Below are 17,531 nucleotides of genomic sequence, written 5' to 3'. Positions count from 1 at the left end.
AGTGAGGACGCAATGGCAAAAGACACCACCGGGGCTCTCTTAATGAATCCGATTGGTCGAGGAGTTTTTGAGTGACAGCTGGTTGAACCACTGAAAAGGTCCTTGATTATCTTTTGGGACCCATGTAGGAGATCAACAGCCAAATATGAGCATTTGATATTGTGTTCATACTGTATGTAACTCGACAACAAAGACTGACTGTCAAAGATAATAAAGTAACTTGATTGGTGATACAGTAAACTCCTGATCCAGTGTGCTGAATGTAAATATGGTTCGGGACTGTTGAGAATCTTTGCACTAAATCGAAGCATGAAAATATCTGTAGCAGTTAAGAAGAATATACTTGAGTGACCTCACTGCCAGTCTTGTCAACTTGAACTGTTAGAGCCTTATTTCCTGCACAAACCTTTAAAATAGTTGACAGGTCTACCATCTCTTCTGTCTGGTACTACAGTGGGGGCCTAAAATTAGTGACACCCTTGATAAAGATGAGCAATAACGACAGTGTAAAATAAATAATTAAAATACTGAGCTATATTGTATGCTCAAAAAAATTGCACAATTATATTATTTCATACTAATACAATTGCTCAGAGAAATATATTTTGTAATGTTTATTTCTCTCAAAAGGTAAAGGTCAAAATGATTGACTCCCCTAAAGATTCTACCCAATAAAGTAGTCCAAAGTATTTTTTGACTACTTTATAGTATTCGGTCCCATATTCTTAGCATGCAATGACAACATCAAGCTTGTGACTCTACACACGTGTTGGATGTATATGCAGTTCGTTTAGGTTGTGTTATAGATTCTTTTGTGCCCAATAGAAATGAATGGTAAATAATGTATTGTGTCATTTTGGAGTCACTTTTATTGCAAATAAGAATAAAACATGTTTCTAAACACTTCTACATTCATGTGAGTGCTACCATGGTTACGGATAATCCTTGTTGTTTACAAAGCGCGTGACAAATAAAATTAGATTTTGTGTATTTTTCTCTCTGTTCTAGAAACCACTATCACTGAGAATTTCACTAGTCCACTTCCTGGCTGATGTGTGTGTGTGTGTGTGTGTGTGTGTGTGTGTGTGTGTGTGTGTGTGTGTGTGTGTGTGTGTGTGTGTGTGTGTGTGTGTGTGTGTGTGTGTGTGTGTGTGTGTGTGTGTGTGTGTGTGTGTGTGTGTCTCTTGAGTGTAGTAATACATGTGTGAACTGTGTATCTGTCTCTATTGAACCAGTATCCCTACACATAGGGTACTGGAACTGACCCTGTATTATAGTACGCTTACTTACTTTGTGTTCTATCTTCTTTCTTCTTTTCATATCTTGTGTGTTTTTGTTCTACCTTGTTATTTTTAGTATTACACTGTTATTGATTACTGCTTTGCTGGGGTTAGAGCTGGAAGGAAAGGCATTTTAATGTACTTGTGCATGTGACATAAAAAAATTGAAATGAAACTACCGGTCATTTCCGTCCTCCAAACGGGACGCTGGGACAGTTGCACCTATAATCTAAACCAGCACCTTCATCAGAGACCACCACATGGTGACACTCTTTTTCACAGTTTGTTTCTCACACACACTGACTACATTTTACAAGTTCGTATAGGCTAATAACCAGTTATTCTCATGTTTAGGTAGCCTAAAGGAAAACAGTGACATTTTGAAGAAAGACAAGCATTTAGGAGTAATGATGAACCCAGACAGTTCCACCGTGTTTTCGGATAGGCCCACATCAAAACACAGAACCATTTGATTGAAGCATTTTCTCATGTAAGGACAGACGGATGGACTTCATTTACAAGTAAAGGTAGACCTAAATGCATTTCCCAGGGATAGGCTACTGTTGACATCGTGACCTGTTGTCTTTGCTGCTCATTTCAGATCGATCCGTGTTGGAGAAAGCTACAGGATCGAATGATTTTTAGGGTGATCTGGTGTTGGATGTGCGATGCTCCTCTTTCGTGTTTGATGATGCCCCGTAATAAGACGACGCAATCTGACTCCATAAAGATGAATAGTAAAGTGCAACCGAGACTCTTAAAGAGCTACAGGAACAGACTATCAAGAAAGGTCTGAGAATTGTCTATCAAAGCAAATGGGTTTAATATCATTGTAAAAATGAACGATTGCATTACAAGGCAATACTGCAGCAGAGTGACTGAGTGATCCTGGGACGGCCTCTTCGTCTCAATAGTATGTCTCTTGGTACACCCAACCTGAATGAAGATACCATTCCCGACCTCTTCGTCTCAATAGTATGTCTCTTGGTACACCCAACCTGAATGAAGAGACCATTCCCGAGAGAAGAAACAAATGACTTCCATTTCATCTTGCCACACTGCAAATCTCCACGAGACAAATGATAAAATACCGCACTCCCAATCTTACATGTCATTGTCATGTTCTTGTACAATAATTGACAGTGACGGCCAATTGTCGGCGTTAACTTAAAAACTTGTTGTCGTCGGTAGACCCTGAGCACTTACCTCCTGAGTTCCGTCGCATGATGTATTTTCTAACCTCATCATAGATGAAGATGAGCAGGGTGTAGGGAAAGGCACATACCCACCAGAAAGGCCTGAGGAAAAAGACAAGGAAATAGAAAAGAAAAAGATTTGAGGTAAAAGTGAATGAAAGACAAGTGGAAAGAGGGAAGGAAAATAAATAAATAAATAAATTGAGCGTAAATCTGGGAGCTGCGTATTCTTCCTTGGTTGGGTAGTAAACTCCATTACACTGGAGCTGCGTATTGATCCTGTGAGACCGCAGTAGTTTCCGCCCTTTATAATATCCACCCATTTTCCACCTCATCTTTTAAAACAGAGGGTGACCTTTGTTCCAGATGAGCATAATATAATCTGGTATAATCTATAATCTGAAGGGTCTATTGCTCACTTGAGTGGGTACATTCTGATGGCAACGTCCATTCCAGGGCAGTAGGACAGGAAGAGAGCCAGGGCAGATTCTGAACAAAGTCCGAAGATGAGAACACGGTTCCTGAGGTGGGAGGAAAAACAAATTCATTTTGATGGATTTAAAACCAACAGGGTGGATATTGATTTTTGAAGTGAGTCGCAGGGCTGTATGAACGTGTGTGTGTGTGTGTGTGTGTGTGTGTGTGTGTGTGTGTGTGTGTGTGTGTGTGTGTGTGTGTGTGTGTGTGTGTGTGTGTGTGTGTGTGTGTGTGTGTGTGTGTGTGTGTGTGTGTGTGTGTGTGTGTGTGTGTGTGTGTGTGTGTGTGTGTGTGTCTTAGGACCCAGACCACAGAGATCGATGTGTGTACTTACTTCATTAGTCCCTGCTGAAAGAAGGAGTTCTTCCTGGTCTTACAGACGATCAAAACGGCCCACTGTGCAATCACAACAGCGGCGAAGTACGCTGTGTGGCAGGTGAACTCAATTATCTTTCTGCTCTCATATGTCTGAAGGATAAGGGGAGAGAGAGAGAGGGAGAGAGAGAGAGAGAGAGGGGGAGAGAGAGAGAGAGCGCGTGATGGGGGGGGGCAAGAGGGGGAGAGAGAGGGGGGAGAGAGAGGGGGGGAAGAGAGAGAGGGGGAAGAGAGGGGGAGAGAGCACGAGATGGGGGGGGGGGCAAGAGGGGGAGAGAGAGAGAGGGAAAGAGAGGGGGGGAGAGAGAGGGGGAGAGAGAGGGGAAGAGATGTGGATAGATAGGGAAAACAGAGGGGAGAAGGGGGAACGTGTTTATTACAATGTTACTAAATGTGTGGTGAGAATGTGAGCAAGCGGCAGCAGTGGAATCCACAAGCACAAATGGAGGAATAGTAGCAAGCTGTCTACGAAGCCCAAAGCACAGAGAGGACGTTGGGGGTTGTGTGGTGCAGGGCCGAGGCTACAGACCTGTCTCTCTGGCATTGACTGTTCATCCACTGACTATCTGAAATGCAAGCTGTGCAACAACCCTGATCCATAATCCCAGCCATGACTTCCAAACTTTTTTTAATACTATATCACATTTATTGATTTATTTAGTTTTCTTGAATTTCGTGATGGAATAAACTTACTGGAATGAACAAAATAAAAAAAAATGGGAGAGACTGAAAAAGTTCAAATGGAGAACTCATCACACAAGAAGGTACTCAAAACAAGGCTAATGCTAATCCCTTCATATAAATGTAATGAAGAGAACAGGATAGGAGCTATAAACCGGGCAATTTGACTGGTAAACTGATGCCAGCCCATCCATTATGCCGTCATTGACTTGAACGGAGATGCCATTTCTATTCATTCTATTTCTATGAATCCGTTAGTAAGATAGCAGTACTCAGTAGCAGTACTCACCCACTGCTGGCCGTAGCTGTCCTCCAAGTCGTTGATATACTGGTTTTCCCAGTCCAAACGGATTCCTAGCAAGTCCATGGGATAGAACCCGTTCTCAGCCATGATTACAAAGTATGTAAAGAAGCCGGCTGCGGCCAGCATCACTCCTGTGAAGAGGAAAAAGGAGGAGAGCATTTGGTAACACTTTATTTGGATAGTCTGTAGAGCATCTACAGACTAACATCAGAACATTTCACCTAACTATCTACTAACCCTAGTCTAACCATAACTTTACCTTACCCTAACCATGGCAAGCAGTTGCTAATCAACTGATAGTCTGTTGATAGTATGATGTTTTGTTGATAATACAGATGGACTATCTACAGACTAACATCAGTAACATTTCACCTAACTATCTACTAACCCTAGTCCTAACCATAACTTTACCTTACCCTAACCATGGCAAGCAGTTGCTAATCAACTGATAGTCTGTTGATAGTATGATGTTTTGTTGATAATACAGATGGACTATCTACAGACTAACATCAGTAACATTTCACCTAACTATCTACTAACCCTAGTCCTAACCATAACTTTACCTTACCCTAACCATGGCAAGCAGTTGCTAATCAACTGATAGTCTGTTGATAGTATGATGTTTTGTTGATAATACAGATGGACTATCCTAATAAAGTGTGACCAAGTATTTTGTCAGTGAAGACACATTGATCAGATTGTAAATGTGCTATGAAACAGACTGGTCAACATACAACTCATAAAGGCCTAAACAGAAGCCTTACCAAATTGACCATAGGCCACACTAATGAGTCTCTCGTTCACCAGTCGGTCTGTTTTGGGGTTCCGTGGCTGTCTCTTCATGATGTCGTTCTCAGCTTGTTCATAGGCCAGGGAGATAGCGGGGATCTTGAAGGTAACAATGGGAAAGGAACACCCGAATTAGAGACATATCGATGGTCACTTCGATGTTTGTGAGAATATCTTCTGAACAACCTCTGAAATGACCACGGACATTGTTCGTGGTGATGCACCAGAACGAACTCATGATCAGATTGTTCACTAAAGAGGAATATCCACATCTGAAAGACCCACCATGTCAGTTCCCAGGTCGATGCAGAGGATGGTGACGGTCCCTAGGGCCAGTGGAATGTTGGCGAGGAGCAAGAAGAGGAAGGGGTCATCTCTGGAATTTTACTGGACAGGGTGTAGGTGATGGACTTCTTCAAGTTGTCAAAGATCAGACGGCCTGGGGGAAATGGAGGATGGACGGGATAGTCAGGGTGATGACAGAAGGATGGAAAGACACAGCAGATTGATAATCATCAGCAGAGCTCCTCATACCCTCTTCAACACCAGTCACGATGGAGGCAAAGTTGTCATCCAGGAGGATCATGTCTGCAGCCTGCTTGGAGACGTCAGATCCAGCGATACCCATAGCAACACCGATGTCAGCTTTCCTCAGAGCAGGGGAATCGTTCACACCATCGCCTGTCACAGCCACAATGGCCCCCTGTGGATAAGTAAGAGAGGTTTTTTAGTAGGATCGGACCCTTTTTTCAATTTTCGCCTAAAATGACATACCGAAAATCTAACTGCCTGTAGCTCAGGACCGGAAGCGCGGATATGCATATTCTTGATAAAATTTGAAAGGAAACACTTTGGAGTTTGTGGAAATGTGAAATGAATGCAGGAGAATAAAAACACATTAGATCTGGTAAAAGACAATACAAAGAAAAAAACATGCATTTTTTGTATTTTTTCGCACCACCATCTTTGAAATGCAAGAGAAAGGCCATAATGTATTATTCTAGCCCAGTTTCAATTTAGATTTTGGCCACTAGATGGCAGCATTTTATGTGCAAAGTTTTAGACTGATCAAATGAACCATTGAATTTTTGTTTAAAATGTTGTATAAGACTGCCCAAATGTGCCTAATAATGGTTTAATAATAACTTTCAAGTTCATAACTGTGCGCTATCCTCAAACAATAGCATGGTATTATTTCATTGTAATAGCTACTGTAAATTGGACAGTACCGTTAGAGTAACAAAAATGTAAGCTTTCTGCCAATATCAGATATGTCTATGTCCTGGGATATGTTCTTGTTACTTACAACCTCATGCTAATCACGTTAACCTATGTTAGCTCAACCGTTCCATGGGGAACCCACCAATCCTGTAGAGGTTAAAGATCTTAGCAACGAAAGATGCAATGATACTGACTAACTCATAAGCATTGATTCATTAACTCAATAGTACCTGACGCTGGCAACCCTCCACAATAATCAGTTTCTGCTGAGGAGAAGTTCTTGCAAACACAATCTCAGTGTGATGCATCAGGATGTCATCCAACTCTTCGGGGTCATGTCCTTCAGCTCTCCACCATGGACAACACAGGCCTTGGCATCTCTGCATGGCACAAAGACGGAAAGTTATAATATAAGCTAAATATAACTGGCTTGTATTTTTCACAAAACGGCTAAATCTAGGTTTCTTTCACTCCTCTTTAAGTGTAGACAGTGTGATGACATACACTGAAATGTTCCCGAACAAACTGCAACATACCTTGGGTTGACCTCAGAAACTGGGATTTTCAGACGAGCAGCAATTTCCTCAACAGTCTCGTTGCCCTCAGAGATGATGCCCACACCCTTGGCAATGGCCTTCGCAGTGATGGGATGATCCCCAGTGACCATGATAACCTAAGGGTAGGACGGGAACTTGAGTGGCCTGTTCACAGTGGCTGCTACGTGTGATGACCGAAGAGTCTTGAGTTTACTATGATATTGCCATACCTTGATTCCAGCACACCTGCACTTGCTCACAGCGTCAGGCACAGCAGCACGGGGAGGGTCAATCATGGACATGAGGCCAACGAAGCACAGATTCTCAGTGGGAAAGTTCACATCTTCACAGTCAAAGTCAAAGCCTTCTGGAAACTGGTCATCAGGGAGCTGGAAATGGCAGAAACCTGGAAAGGACGCAGAGGCAGAAACAACCTAGAACAAATTCTTCATGTTTAAGACTGTACATTAGCTCACAAACCTTTGAATGAATATGTTTCCATATTGGTGTGCCCTCTTACCCAGCACTCTCTCTCCCAGTCCTCCTAGCGCTTCGTATGCTTTCTGAAATGATTCCTTTATCTCGTCATCCAGAGGATGTTCTTTGCCTTGGAGCAAGATGGTGGAGCAGCTGTCCAGGATCCTCTCAGGGGCTCCCTTCATCACCAGCAGATGATTGGACTCGCTGGCCGTGCTGTCCTCATGAATGGAGAGCTAGTGGAAGATGAGATGACACCATGAAGAGGGTTGACTTTATTTTAAATAACTCAGAAGGGAACCAGTGAGCCTGGTAAAGTAAAGTTACTGCTACTTATTGGTTGTAGATACCCAGTAGCAGTTACAAGCTGTCTGGATGTAGATACCCAGTAGCAGTTACAAGCTGACTGGATATAGATACCCAGTAGCAGTTACAAGCTGACTGGATGTAGATACCCAGTAGCAGTTACAAGCTGACTGGATGTAGATACCCAGTAGCAGTTACAAGCTGACTGGATGTAGATACCCAGTAGCAGTTACAAGCTGACTGGATGTAGATACCCAGTAGCAGTAACAAGCTGACTGGATGTAGATACCCAGTAGCAGTTACAAGCTGACTGGATGTAGATACCCAGTAGCAGTTACAAGCTGACTGGATGTAGATACCCAGTAGCAGTAACAAGCTGACTGGATGTAGATACCCAGTAGCAGTTACAAGCTGACTGGATGTAGATACCCAGTAGCAGTTACAAGCTGACTGGATGTAGATACCCAGTAGCAGTTACAAGCTGACTGGATGTACATACCCAGTAGCAGTAACAAGCTGACTGGATGTAGATACCCAGTAGCAGTTACAAGCTGACTGGATATAGATACCCAGTAGCAGTTACAAGCTGACTGGATGTACATACCCAGTAGCAGTAACAAGCTGACTGGATGTAGATACCCAGTAGCAGTTACAAGCTGACTGGATGTACATACCCAGTAGCAGTAACAAGCTGACTGGATGTAGATACCCAGTAGCAGTTACAAGCTGACTGGATATAGATACCCAGTAGCAGTTACAAGCTGACTGGATGTACATACCCAGTAGCAGTAACAAGCTGACTGGATGTAGATACCCAGTAGCAGTTACAAGCTGACTGGATGTACATACCCAGTAGCAGTAACAAGCTGACTGGATGTAGATAACCAGTAGCAGTAACAAGCTGACTGGATGTAGATACCCAGTAGCAGTTACAAGCTGATTGAGAAAACCCATCCATGATTTTAAGTCCATCACACCATATTTTAGATCGCAGTAGTAAATATGTAGGAAATATTTCAGTTTTTACTTCCATAGTTTTTTTTTTTTTTTTCCATGTGAAGCACATTGTGTTGCATTCCATGTCTGTAATTTGCTGTGTAAATAAAGCTTGATTAGATTTGATTGACCACGTGGTTACCTGGTATTTGTTGGTGGAGTTGAAGGGGATCTCAACGACTTTGCTGTACTTTTCTCTCATGTCTTTGACAGACCCACAGCACAGCTCGATACACTTCAGCAGGGCAGTTTCTGAGGCATCACCGCTCACATCTCTCTTGAGGATAGGTACGTTGTTCTGTTCTGCCAGGAAGACGGCTCGGTTGCACAGGCCAGCGACTCTAGCCAGGGCAGCCCAGGTGGCAGAGCTTTTGTCGAAAGAGGTACCACTCTGGTTCTCTGTGGTGTCAGCGTCATGGATCTGGTTGTCGAACCACATGTGAGCCACAGTCATTCTGTTCTGGGTCAGGGTGCCAGTCTTGTCGGAGCAGATTGTGGAGGTGGACCCCAAGGTCTCCACAGCTTCCAGATTCTTCACCAGGCAGTTCTTCTTGGCCATACGCTTGGCAGTCAGAGTTAGACACACCTAAGAAGGAAATCCATAGCAGAGGGTTAAATAATAGAAAATTAGACAAAATATGTTTTGTTGTTGTAACAAAAAACATATTTTGTCAAATGTTGTATACATTTTCTTCATTAAGTTTTTGTTAAACGTGATTTTTCATCAGCACTCACAGTTACAGTAGCCAGGAGACCCTCTGGCACATTAGCGACGATGATTCCAATGAGGAAGATGATGGATGGCAGCCATCCATAGCCCAGAATGACGGAAAGGATTAAGAAAGTCACACCAAAGAAGACGGACACACCGGTGATGATTTCAATGAAGTGATCAATTTCAATTCCGAGAGGCGTCTGCCCACTTTCCAGACTCATGGCCAATGCGGCGATACGACCCATGATAGTGTGGTCACCAGTGTTGATGACGATACCTCTGGCAGTTCCTGGAAGGGTCAAAAATTGAGTATGTGGTTTAGAACAGGGTTCTCCAACTGGCGTCCCGTGCGCCGAATTTGGAACGCGGGTGGTTTTATTTTGCCTTCCCATGATTTCTGAGCAATTTTTAAAATAGATATACATATAACAAAATTGTTAAAATAATATATAAAAAAACATTATAATATATATATATATATATATATATATATATAAATATAATAAATATATATATTATAAAAAAATATATATATATATATATTTTTTTTTTTTTTTTAGGGGGTCAGGAAATCAGCTCCAGGTGATTTTAATTTGGGAAATATGTTCACAAGTATTCCCACACATAATAGAGAGACACGTGATCATATACAACTGTAAGCAAAGGTTTGAAATGATGATGTTTTAGTCAAATATGATATCTGTTTGGGCTTCTTGCAGCCAATTATGTTCTGGCTCCCTGACCAGGGATCTCATGATCTCTGAATTCTACGATTGTATGATTCTCACATTAGCATTGGTTGGCTCTTCCTCTGAGGTGACCTGGATAATGTGGGCTCAAGAAAAAAAATGGATGATTTGATGATTCCTAGTTTAGAATCACAAAGAGGCAATTCAGACAATTGAACACTTTTCCTATGCCTCCCTTTCCAACCCACTTCTCAGTAGTTGGTATTCAGACTTACTTTATGGAGGCGCTTAACAAGGTTTCCTTGCGAGCACTGAATACATGTAATTAAACCTCAGAAAACACACCCACTTGGTGGCCTACCAATTCAATCAGGGAGTTTTTGTTTAATTCGTTTTTCTGTTAATTTATCTAAAGTCATCTCTTTAAATACCTGTGTACCTTATATTTGAATTTGATCGCCACAAGACTTGATTGTAGAGAATGTGTTGAGAATATAGAACGATAGAGACAAATATGTGTTTTCAAGGCTGTTTCAGAACCCACGCATACATTTTAAAACACTGATTTTACACATTATTTGTGTTTAGGGAATAATCATAAATCCTACTTCATGGAAAAATAAAGCCTTTATGCACAAATAAAGGTGTTTTGATTCATTTTGAAAGTCGCCACATTCAGTTAATCAATGGTAACGTTGAAATTAGTCTAACCTATAATAGTTTTATAATTATAACATGGAGAATAGTATAAAATAGTATGATATAGTAAATATACCCTAATTGCCCGCACTGATCATGGAACTGTGCAAAGTGTTGCGCTGTGCGTCAAGATCCATGTTTTAGTTTAGTTTATTTTATTTTTACAGGGACAGTGCACATTAATCAACGTTTCAGTAAAAGTGCCGGTTTTAGCCCGCCGGTTAATTTTCAACGGCAGTCCCTGGGCAGGTTATATATATCGGTTACAGCTCCAGAATGATTTAACAGGCCTATAAACCCCAGATTTATTTTTACTACAATTTGTATTGGGCCTTCATGAAATAGTATACACTATTACTTGACCCTCAGCCACAGACACAAAGACGTGACAGCGTTTTCAGATGAATGCGAGAAAGGTAGGCTAAATCAAACGATGTGATGGTGTGGTGGAATGATACGAATGTAGAGAAGGGAACGAACACTAAATATACGTGGTTATTATGTACAGTCACCGACCGATAGTGGCTAATAAAAAAACAAGAAACGTTGGAGAATATGTTTAAAACACCCCAAAGGGCACAAAGGTTACATTTGGCGCAACTCTTTACCTTGTCATCCCATTTGGCGCGTGTCTCCAAATTTAATCCCTGCAAGTTATAAAGCCATACAATAAAAAAAAATCTGCATAACGGCACATATTTCATACTTCACTGAGGGGATTACTCATTTACCTAGCTCTTATCAATTAGCTCTTGTCAATTTATAATTTACAGTGCATGGAGAATGCTGTTACTTCTATCAGGGAAAAATAAAGTAGATGCTTTTCCACTTATAACCGGCATGTTTGCTCGACCTTATTAATGGTGATGGAATTATTTGGGTATTAAATCAAGGTCAGACACACCTCCGACACACCTCCATTTCTGGCGTTACCCACATGCTTAAATTCAATGGCAGAATACAAACAGAATAGAAACAAATAAACAGTGCATACAACATGAATAAAGTTCAATACACGCGCTTTTAACTCCGGTCTGAATCCCCTCTTAAAATAACGAATATATACAAGAAATTTGAACTATTCAATAATTGTAGATAGTTACAGAAGGTACTTACCCTCAACACAGTTGGTAGAGAAGAAGGCAATGTTCCTGGTTTCCAGGGGGTTGTCATTGCTAAAATCGGGACTACGAGTTTGGGGCTCAGATTCACCAGTGAGAGAGGAGTTGTCCACCTGAGTGGGGAAAGATAATTGTGTCAATTACAACAACGAATGAATTACATTTACGTGACACATGACTTAATGTTTTTTTAAAGTATCCACCTTGCAGCCGCTGGCAGAGACGATACGCAAATCAGCTGGTATCCTATCTCCGCCGTTCACCTCCACTATATCGCCAACCACCACTTCTTCAGTGTTGATGTTCTTCTTCTCACCGTCACGGACTACCAGGGCTTGCTACAAGGAAGATGACACGATTAACATCCGCACACGTAACTATATGATAGAGTTCTTCTCAGAGGAGTTTGAAAAGGCAGAAGTCTAACCTGCGGGACCAGGTTTTTGAAGGAGTCCATGATCTTTGAGCTCTTGGCTTCTTGGTAGTAGGAGAAACAACCGGTGATAATGACGACAACAGCGAGCACAAGGCCCAGGTACAACTATTAAGAAGAGGCAGAATGATTATGAGAATATTGTGTTATCATTAAGTAGGAAAAGCCTTTCAGGCACTAGAGGCTTCATCTCAAATTATCTCTGAATTCTACGATTGTATGATGATTCTCACATTAGCATTGGTCGGCTCTTCCTCTGAGGTGACTTGGATAATGTGGGCTATGAAGCAGAGCACAGCTCCGATCCACAGCAGCATGCAGAACCCGCCAAAGAGCTGTTTGCAGAACTTCACCCACTCAGGGGTAGTGCGGGGAGGAGTCAGGGTGTTTGGGCCATCCCGAAGAAGGATCTCCTTAGCCCGAACCGAGGATAGACCCTAGGTGGGGGAAGAAGGAGAGAGGGAAAATGTAAAGAGAAGGGGAAAGGAGGAGGGAGGGAAGGAGGAAAGAGAAGGAGAAAGGATGAGGGAGGGAAGGAAGGAGGAAAGAGAAGGGGAAAGGAGGAGGGAGGGAAGGAGGAAAGAGAAGGGGAAAGGAGGAGGGAGGGAAGGAGGAAAGAGAAGGGAAAGGAGGAGGGAGGGAAGGAGGAAAGAGAAGGGAAAGGAGGAGGGAGGGAAGGAGGAAAGAGAGGGGGAAAGGATGAGGGAGGGAAGGAGGAAAGAGAAGGGGAAAGGAGGAGGGAGGGAAGGAGGAAAGAGAAGGGAAAGGAGGAGGGAGGGAAGGAGGAAAGAGAAGGGAAAGGAGGAGGGAGGGAAGGAGGAAAGAGAAGGGAAAGGAGGAGGGAGGGAAGGAGGAAAGAGAAGGGAAAGGAGGAGGGAGGGAAGGAGGAAAGAGAAGGGAAAGGAGGAGGGAGGGAAGGAGGAAAGAGAAGGGAAAGGAGGAGGGAGGGAAGGAGGAAAGAGAAGGGAAAGGAGGAGGGAGGGAAGGAGGAAAGAGAAGGGAAAGGAGGAGGGAGGGAAGGAGGAAAGAAAAGGCACAAAGTAAGCAAAGTGATGTCACACAATCTGAAAATATATGTTTTACTCCAAATTGTGTAAACTTTAGGAAGATATAGATATGTTTCATATGTTACGATTCGGTGTTAGATAGTGATGCCATCTTGACTTAGAAGGCAGAGGAAGTTCTACCAACGCAAATTACAGTCAGCTTTCATCCGTAGGAGCTACTGATCCAACTGGTTGTCAATGTTACAAACGGAGGCACACATGAACACACATAGATATTCACTCACCCTGGCTAAGTCTGTGCCGTATTTCCTGTTAAGCTCATCCAAGGTCAACTTGTGGTCATCCTGAGAGAGAGAGAGAGAGAGAGAGAGAGAGAGAGAGAGAGAGAGAGAGAGAGAGAGAGAGAGAGAGAGAGAGAGAGAGAGAGAGAGAGAGAGAGAGAGAGAGAGAGAGAGAGAGAGAGAGAGAGAGAGCTTGTTGTTCTTTAATCTTTCCACATTGGTAGAAGTTAACAGAACATTTAGTGATGAAACACATTTCTCTAATAGTTTGAACTGATTCTATGTATGACAAGGTCATGCAGCACAGATTTGACCTTAAACCATAGAAGAGTCATTTGTTTCTGTATGATGGATGGAATCACTCTGATTCGTGATTGAATCCATTACTGAATGTTACCTTCTGCCCCGAATAAGTACTGCACAGTGCACATATCCGTTTTCCTATTTCGCTACATGTAAGAAAGCAGTTTCCAATGAAAGGCTACTGTTTCTCTCAAGTTTAAACACAGGCTATTGGGGTTTTAGAACTGCCCCCAAGACTCACTGCAGAGTGATAGTAAGTAAATGAAAATGCAAATCTGTAAACCAAAGAGCTTTATACAGGCTTGATAGGTTGTGTGCTGCACCTTTTCTGGCCCACAGAGATGAATAGGGTTACACTGTAAAGGGGTTGCCGTGAATTTTACAGTAACTTACAGGCAGCTAGTGGTAAGTTACTGTATTTAATATTGCCTACTGTAATATGAATAAAGTATGAAAGCAATTACTGTGTAATGACAGTAAAATATCATAGAATTTACTCTATTATACGGTTAAAAATAAAACATATTTTATTGTCACACACTGGACAGGTTCAGTGAAATGTGTTTTACAGTTATATTGTCACACCCTGACCATAGTTTGCTTTGTATGTTTCTATGTTTTGTTTGGTCAGGGTGTGATCTGAGTGGGCATTCTATGTTGGATGTCTTGTTTGTCTATTTCTATGTCTGGCCTGATATGGTTCTCAATCAGAGGCAGGTGTTAGTCATTGTCTCTGATTGGGAACCATATTTAGGTAGCCTGGGTTTCACTGTGTGTTTGTGGGTGATTGTTCCTGTCTCTGTGTTTTGCACCAGATAGGGCTGTTTTTGGTTTTCCACGTTTTTGTAGTGTTCATGTTTATCTTTTGTTATTAAACATGAATCAAAGAAACCACGCTGCATTTTGGTCCACCTCTACTTCACCTAAAGAGAACCGTTACATATATATACAGTTAAAGTTGAAAATGTGTGAAAAACAGTCAATACTACTGACTGTAATTGAAATGAATTGAGGGGAGAAGGGGTTTTTGTATTTCACAGTGTTTTACACGACATGGGATTGGTACAAGCAGGTTAGCTGTTAGGTAGTGCTTACACATTATAGCATATCAATTCATATTTTGTGTTTCATATCATTAGCACTTCTAGAGGCCTTAACAAAGGCTTCCAAACGGTCAGCGACTACAGACCAAAATGACATGGCAAAATGCTCAACCATGACAGGTTTAAGGCTTACTGCCACTTCAGTATGTTCCCTATACATTTGAAATGGTTGGGGCACTACTACCACACACCAGTTAAATTCATACAACGTTCTCGATAACGGGTGCAACAAATACAGCCTCTTACAAGGCAAGCCTCGAAATATGGTAATGAGCCAGAAACAACAACACCATGCACCCACTGGTGGTCAAAACGTTTTAGGAGCTACAACATTTTTTTTATGGTAGTGAATTCTGTGGGATGGAATTACAGTACCATTTGAAATACAGCAATTCTTTCCCCGCCCAAATTACCGTATAACATTACTGCATTAATATGTTATTTACTATAGTTTTTTTGGTTTCATTATCTTTGACACGCCTTCCTTCAGGAAACCTACTGAAAAAATACTGAAAGAAAGCATTTTCCATAACTTGTAGGTAGTAGGATTGAAGTCTGAATGGATAATTTCTCACTTATGGGTGGCTCACAATGGGGAATATAATTGGCAGGATATATGCATATTAAATACTGTTGTAGTTAATAAAGTAAAATAAGTGTAGTGTTTTTGTGGACTGTTGTGTTTTTGTGAACATTACTGTAGTATTTTCTACAGTGTTAAAAAACAAACAATAATACTGTCATATTTTCTATAGCATTCTACAGTATACTACAACATTCTACAGTATACTACAACATTCTACAGTATACTACAACATTCTACAGTATACTACAACATTCTACAGTAAGTACTACACATGATCGAGGGATACTACAGTGTACAGTATAGTATTCTACAGTTTCATGTAGAATTTTATAGTTAGAACTGTAGTATTCTACAGTCAACTGTTGTCTTTTTTCATGTGGGAAAAAAACTTTTTTTCATTACAGTGTACTATGTAACTTTGTCTTTTCTTATAGAAAACACAAACATTTTGAAGCTATGTCATTGTATATATTATAAACAAATTGCATATGGATTCATGTGCACTGTCCATGTCATCTAATGTCATTATATGAATAAATAATCAGTTTTCCTCACCAGGTCAACTTCCTTTTTCAGGTCATCCTTATCCATCTTCTCCTTCGCTTTCTTCACCTGCTTTTCACTCTTCTTCTTTCCATCGTCCTCGGAGGTCGCCGCCAGTTTATAATCATCTTTCCCCTTCTGTATGTCAAACACACGTTAATGATGAGAAGCTGCAAACTATCAATGTGCCTCTTTGCTCATCGGGTCTAGAAATTCCATTTAGAAATGTATCCCCTTAAGAAGCAGCAATTAATATGAAATATAGAGAAATCTTTTTTGCAAGTATATGAACTGTAAAATAACATATTTTTAGTGAAGATGAAAGAACACAAAATAAGTCTATTAAAATCCCGATAATCAAAAGTGCAATGCAGACTTACTACAAGCCCCATCCTTGCACCTCTGTCTCAATCCCAGTGGTTTTGTGAAGATCATTTATTTCCTCCTTATCCTGAGAAACTGCACCTGTTGCACGTCTACACCTGCCTCTCTCCCTTTTTCTCCACGTCTCGAGGCAACCAAGAGCTCCCTGGGTAGCTAACTGAGGATGGAATATTTATATGGTTTACCTGGCCAAGGGGAGGTGCACAGGAGGAATGAATCAGATGTGTGGAGAAGGGACCGAGGATGGGAGGGGTTGTGGAGAAGGATCTGTGCCAATCTTCACCTGTACAGCTAGGTCATTTTGACCATGAGCCCCCATAACGAAAGCATCCCTGTCGGAAGTTGATGGTACTCACAATAAACAAATGGGTTCAAAATAACACAACCAGTGACCCAACCATTTGCCACTATAGTACCTACAATATCATGTGTATATAGGTAGTTGGAAGTTGAAAGTACTCACAATAAACAAATGGGTTAAAAATAACCCAACCAGTAATTCAACTTTAGCACCTACCACATGTAGATATTTGAGTAGCAATCTGAAAAATCTTCTAAATGTTCTTAAATGTGATGTTTTGTTGCCTCTGGGGCAATTCAGAAAGCTGATTGAGGACCTTATTACTGATGAATGTGATGTTTTGAATGACCATGTTTTTCTTTCTGCTTGCATTTTGTATTTAAATTTTGATTTCATTCATTTAGGACTCATCTGTAAAAGAAACCTTGGTCTCAGTTTAACTCCATGATAAAATAAAGAAATAAAGGTATTCGTGAGTTTACAGAACTCCCACGGAAAACAAAGATGTTAACAATAACCCAACCAGTAAAGGATGAGGACAATGAATGAACGGAGAACATGGTTTTCTCTCTGCAGTATTTGTCACTCACTGGTTGAATAGAACCAAAACCTGCTCCTTTGAAGCTGAATACAGAGTGATGTCATGAAAAGCTGACTAAGGGGAAATCTGCGGTTTCTACTTCCGTTTTCATATGTACCTATTGATTCTTGAAGTGCGTACCCTTGAA

The 17,531-nt window shown here is 41.3% G+C and overlaps 1 pseudogene across 1 annotated transcript; it reads right to left on the bottom strand.

The window, feature by feature from the left end:
• Positions 1-864: 864 nt before the first annotated feature.
• LOC124023122 lies at positions 865-16,641 on the bottom strand (annotated as a pseudogene). Its single transcript, XR_006836662.1, has 21 exons — positions 16,499-16,641; positions 16,131-16,256; positions 13,587-13,646; positions 12,529-12,732; positions 12,290-12,403; positions 12,066-12,200; positions 11,858-11,975; positions 9,374-9,642; positions 8,781-9,224; positions 7,380-7,572; positions 7,090-7,265; positions 6,860-6,996; positions 6,554-6,703; positions 5,637-5,805; positions 5,388-5,541; positions 5,078-5,201; positions 4,299-4,444; positions 3,288-3,421; positions 2,896-2,997; positions 2,487-2,578; positions 865-2,278 (listed from the first exon to the last, which is right to left on the bottom strand). The product of XR_006836662.1 is annotated as a sodium/potassium-transporting ATPase subunit alpha-1-like (transcript).
• Between the last annotated feature and the right edge of the window lie 890 nt (positions 16,642-17,531).

This window comes from Oncorhynchus gorbuscha, unplaced genomic scaffold (assembly GCF_021184085.1).
Source record: "Oncorhynchus gorbuscha isolate QuinsamMale2020 ecotype Even-year unplaced genomic scaffold, OgorEven_v1.0 Un_scaffold_1495, whole genome shotgun sequence".
Classification (NCBI taxonomy): Eukaryota; Metazoa; Chordata; class Actinopteri; order Salmoniformes; family Salmonidae; genus Oncorhynchus; species Oncorhynchus gorbuscha.
The sequence above is the reverse complement of the archived record's forward strand: the minus strand, read 5'-3'. Positions and strand labels throughout refer to the sequence as shown.